This window comes from Mastomys coucha, unplaced genomic scaffold (genome assembly GCF_008632895.1).
Source record: "Mastomys coucha isolate ucsf_1 unplaced genomic scaffold, UCSF_Mcou_1 pScaffold20, whole genome shotgun sequence".
Classification (NCBI taxonomy): domain Eukaryota; kingdom Metazoa; phylum Chordata; class Mammalia; order Rodentia; family Muridae; genus Mastomys; species Mastomys coucha.
In genome coordinates, this window is record NW_022196903.1 from 134,851,546 (window position 1) to 134,857,048 (window position 5,503).

At 41.1% G+C, this 5,503-nt stretch overlaps 1 long non-coding RNA gene across 2 annotated transcripts in view; it reads left to right on the forward strand.

The window, feature by feature from the left end:
* The window catches only part of LOC116098418, a 5,507-nt gene extending 1,007 nt beyond the window's left edge, over positions 1–4,500 (forward strand). Inside the window, exons 2-3 of one of the 2 annotated variants that reach the window (XR_004121842.1) lie at positions 3,623–3,699; positions 4,264–4,500. This is a non-coding gene — a long non-coding RNA (uncharacterized LOC116098418). Of the gene's footprint in view, positions 1–3,613; positions 3,700–4,263 lie in introns of those variants that run through there. The other variant, XR_004121841.1, reaches the window with a different exon arrangement.
* The last annotated feature ends 1,003 nt before the right edge of the window (positions 4,501–5,503 follow it).

The following is a 5,503-nucleotide window of genomic DNA, read 5'->3' on the forward strand; positions in this document are numbered from 1 at the left end:
CCCCCCCCCGTTTCCCCAGCAGAGGAAGAAAGATGAAGACTTCATAGTGGGTGGGGTCACGTGTTGGCAGCTGGGGCAGTTATTTGGTCAGGGTTCTCACCTGTGTCCCTGGTTAAGGCAGATCTCCTGGGAGACCTGCAGACTTGGGTGGTTAGAGGGGCAGACACGTTGATCTGCTAGCCTTTGGTTGCTATACTTCTTTCATTGTACTCAGTGTCATTTCTAATTCTAAGGACATTTGTTAGAGTAGTCTTCATTTCATCGTGAAGAACACTTCTCTCAGCAAATGTCTCTGCCTCAGTAGAAACACCTGGAGCACTTTAGAAAGAAGGCTGTGTGTGTCCATCCCCTGGAGAGGAGTTAGTTAGAGCTATAATCATTTAGTTACTTGATATTTGTGGAAAAGTTGTTGATTAGCCTTCTTGTGCTTCCACATATCTGAGTGAAGGACAGGAAAGCTAACAGAAAGCCACTGCATGTGATCCCACTTGTTTAAGATAGATTAGTGTCATAGAGTTACCTGAGCACTAGAGAGAAATGCCATGAGAAAGACTGTTAAAACCACTAAGCTAATGGGGGCAGAAAGATCGTAAGAGCCAGAGGACCAAGAAGACTAGTCTCACTAGTGAGAGAGTGATTTTCATACATGGCAGGACTACTGTAGCTATGTGGTTTCCTGTACAAGACCTGTAGGAGACCACATCAATAAATATTCCAGAATTAACAGAGGAAGGGCTTGAAAGGCCTTACTCTACTTACAGTTCAAGAGCTGTAAGTAGTTGGTGGCTGTGTGTGTGTGTGTGTGTGTGTGTGTGTGTGTGTGTGTGTGTGTGTGTGTTTAAGCTTTCTTCAGGGATAAGACTCCTGATAAGCTGACCATACCTACATTCCAACTGGATATACATAGAATTTCTGATATTGGGGTGGAGGATATGGGAAGAATAATTAAAGGATGTAGACAATATTAAAATACATTGTACTCATGTATAAAATTCTAAAACCAAAACAATAAAAATAACAAAACCCAGCTACAAAGACAACTGGACTTGTAAAATTTGTTCTCAGTAGAAGAGAGTAGAAAAATGTCTGAGTCTTTCATGTAGTTAATGTACTTACTTGGTTCAACTGTGATCTCTAGTACTTTATTAATTCCTAAAGCCTTCAGATATTTGACATTGTAGACAGTTCTTCTCTACATACTTTCAATCATCTCCACATGCTTAGCCTCTTGAAGTCAGAAGGAATCATGTGGCTCAAATATGTTCCATTTCCAGATGGGAATGTAGGAGAATTACAGACTATGGAGGATCCTGACTCTTAATCAGATATATTTGCCAGTGAATGAAAATGAGAAGCAGATTTCAGAAAGGTGTTACAATTTTCCATTGTTTCCCAGGGATTGGCCACCCTCCTCCAGGTCAATCATCATTCCTGTCAATGACTGATGCAAAAGAAAAATTCCATGTTCCAATGTATGCTTAGTGCAGCTTTTTTTTTTTTTTCAGAAGGAGGAATGTGCTTGTTATATCAGTGTGTGTGTGTGTGTGTGTGTGTGTGTGTGTGTGTGTATGTATGTATGCTCATTCAGGAATGAATCAAAAATTTCATGTCAGTGGGAAATATCTTGACCACTTACTAAAATTTCAGACCTGTAGGTCTTGTTCCCAAAGCACTGGGATTGACTCCTCAGGCCATTTTAGTGGAGAGCAATGCTAAGTCACACATTTAGGAAAAAAATGGTCTAATGGGGTAGTGAAGAAAAATACAATAGTTTCAAATGAAAAAAGGATTACCTGACTGTGCAGAAACAATGCTAGGGCCTCAAAACAAAGACATTAGTGAATGCTTTCTCTGGAGGGGTCACATGTGAGCTACATTTGCCATCAGTAAGTAGCACTGCTGGGAAAACAGAGTTCCAGCTCACACTCTGTAGAGCTATTTAGTGAAAACAGACCAACTCCATGGGGTCTCACATGAAAGGCTAGGCTAGGCCCTTTAGAAGACTCTTACCTCTTCTTGAACCAGATTGTGATTATCTTAAAAATTATAGGTATTTTTCATGTGTAGTACTGCCCATGTTGAACTTGAATACAATGATTTAGGTTGACCAATAAATTTATTTGCCCATATTTTGAGTTATTGCTTCATTATGCAAACTTATACAAAATAAAGCAAACCCATATTTTTGAGCCAAGAATACTGTTCTCTTTCTAAAAAGAGTTAAAAGAGCAAACAAAATCAGGTTGAAGGGAAGGAGCATTAGGAAAACATGAGGGTGACATCTGTTGTCCTTCTGGGGCAGTCCCTCTGAGGACTCCAGAGACATTGTGGGGTGCTGGGTATGGAAACATAACCTGCAAGTTCAAAGCAGTGTTTTGTGCCTTCATCAGTGCTTAATAAGCATGCAGAGTTGAGGAATGAAGGGTTTCCTATTGGCTGAGGATCAATGTCTTGATGTTCTGAACTCACTCTGAGGAGTCAAGGCAGGAAGAGAGAGAATTAAGGAGCAAATTTTCATACTGAACAACTTCCCATGGAACTTTATACATCTGTCTCTGAGTTTGGGGAAAAAGAGACCAGAGGAGTCCTGAGGAGTCCTCTCTTCTTATTCCTACACCTTGTGTTCTGAGTATTATATATTTATAAATTTCATCTGTAAAAACTGGCTTTTGAGTTTATGCCATGTCATTCTAAGGAATGTAAATTTCCAGTTGAATCACATTCTTCCTAAAGTATTCAAGCTATAAACAATGTTGACTCATAATAGCTCCCAGTTGCTGACCCTGCTCCTCATATAGTATCAGAGTCAGAGACAGCAGCACTTATGACTTATGTATAGTATACGTGTCCACACATTAGTTAATTTATTAGATACATACTACAGTCCTAATTCTGTGGTCTGTGTGTGGTGTGTGTGCCTCAATCACTCTTCATATTTTTCTCAAGGCAGGTCTCTCACCAAATCTAGAGTTCTTTGATTTGGCTTGGTTGATTGACAAGCAAAGTCTCATTGATCCTCCTGTCTCTGGTTTCATAACTCTGGCTAGGATTTTTTTTCTCATAAACTCATGTTCTCACACTTGTGTGGCAAGCACTTTACCATCTGAGCCATCTCTACAGCCATAACTTTATGACTGATATAAAAATATTTGTCCTACCCAACTATTCCATATTTTTTTTGAGTAGAAATATTAGGGAACATAAACTGATAATCCACTGATAGATGCTACTGAGAATTTGGGAGAAAGCCAGGGATACTTTGGGGTTTCTTGAGACATCATAATGGAGACTTAGAACATACTAGCATCTCCTGAAGGATAGAATTGAATTGCATGTGCAGAAGGAAGTTTCTGGGTTAAGGCATGGCATGGAAGTCAGTGTCCTAGGTACTCACATTTTGTAAGTACTGGATAACCAGTTAGGGGACTCACCCCTGGGAGAGGCTAGTTCTACTTTCCTAAGAGGTCCTTAGCTTCCAGGAGTTATTCATCTAGGGGTGGGGCCCCATGAGCTTTTCCTGTTTTATATCAGCATCTCAATTGATGTTGTCATTGTTGGGACCTTGCTTAAGCAGTCACATTGCTGCAGTATCAAAGATAACGTTTCCCTATTATTCTTTCAGGCCTTGGAGAGACAGATGTCCTGTATATACTACTATGTAGGTTATAAGGAACAGAGGAGAGAGATCAAAACCAACAGGTAGGTGGACAGTAACAGGACCAGGTCTAGGAACCCAGAGCCCTGGGAGTTATAAATAATTTGATTAAACTTATGAAAAATATCATAAATATCTAAGAAATGTGGTAATTTATCAGTGAGTAGAAATAGAAATTTTCCTTTATTGTCCAGTCCACACATGCATAGATTCTTCAAGGTCCAGGTACCATTTCTCTCTGTTCAGAATCAGGAACAATTTCCTTATATTTTTTATTCTTTATTGTCAAATACGTCTTTTACAGAAAAGTTTTCTTGTATGTTACTGCCGTAGTATGTGTTGGACTGTCTCTCATAGCTTCACATGCTTAAAGCTTGATTATAACCCTATGGTGCTGTTGGGAGATCATGAGGGCTATCGGACGTGGAGCTTAATGGAAGAGGTTAGGGTACTGTGCACGTTTTATTAAAAAAGCCAAAAATATTAGTAAAAATATTTTCAGGCCATGTTCATTTTGCTTCTGAGAATTGTCTACTGTAAATGTAACACACCCTATGTTCCAAGGGTGTCGTTTCAACTTTTTTAGATTCTAATCATTTCATTCCTAGAATGTGACATCTTTCAAGGTCCACCCGGATCCAACCTTCATAAGTTTCCACTAGTTGGGAGAGACTACGAGTGTTTTTGGTAGAATGAAGACATTGGTGTCCTGTTGAGTTGCCTCACACTGCACAGGGAGCTCCGTGCTCACACTGCACATGGAGCTCCGTGGATGCTGGCCTCCTGAGTGTTCTCCCATGTAGGGATGGGCTTTCTCACAACGCAGCTGCCTTTGGGCCACCCATGCTTTTTTGTTTGTTTGTTTGTTTGTTTTAAAGATTTATTTATTGTTATATGTAAGTACAATGTAGCTGTCTTCAGATGCACCAGAAGTGGAGGTCATATCTCATTACAGATGGTTTTGAGCCACCATGTGGTTGCTGGGATTTGAACTCAGGACCTTCAGAAGAGCAATCGGTGCTCTTACCCACTGAGCCATCTCACCAGCCCCACCCAGGCTTTTGTAAGTAAGCACTCTCCACACCGCTGGACACAAGGCCAGTTCACTCATTGCTTCACAAATCTAGACTCAGATGGGACAGCTCCTTTGCCTGTACCCTAGTTACCCGGGTCCTATCCGAGGTGAATGCACACTCATTCACATATTTCCAGGGAAAGTGACCCCTGTGCGTGACAAAGAAGAGTGAGTCTAATCCAGTTTGCTATTATGAGATGTGGTTTAGCAAGAAAGCAGAAAGAGTGGAGAATATCTGTGAACAGTGGCTATGTTGTACCTGGGTAGATGAGGTGAGATGAGAGTACAGAATGGAATGATAGGCAGGAGAGAAGGGCAGGGTCACCAGTTGGAGGTCATCACTGCCTTTCTTCTTGCATCATGAACTCGCTGTCATCTGTGATGGGCTCGTTGCACTGTGGCCATATGGAGGGTTCAGCCACTGCTTGGGCTGGGTCACGCTGACCACCACGTGTGGTGGTTCTGTGTGGCTCTGCCTGGTTTTTATTTTTATCTGACTGTGCCTCTTGCTTTTTAACCTTTGATTCCTCCGTGGTATGCTTTCAGCAATTATCACAGCACCCTGTAGTTAGTCCGTATTTACTTCAGATAGCTTCTTTAATTAAAATGCAAGTCTTGTGAGAGCAGAGATCATGCATTATTTATGTTTATGTCTCTGGCACAGGGCTTGGTCCACAGTAGACAAATATTTCTGGCATAAGTGAATGCTTTGGGGGATTTTGGAACAGAGAGCAGGTGAGAAGTCTCCTCCCTCAGGATAGAACATTCCTACC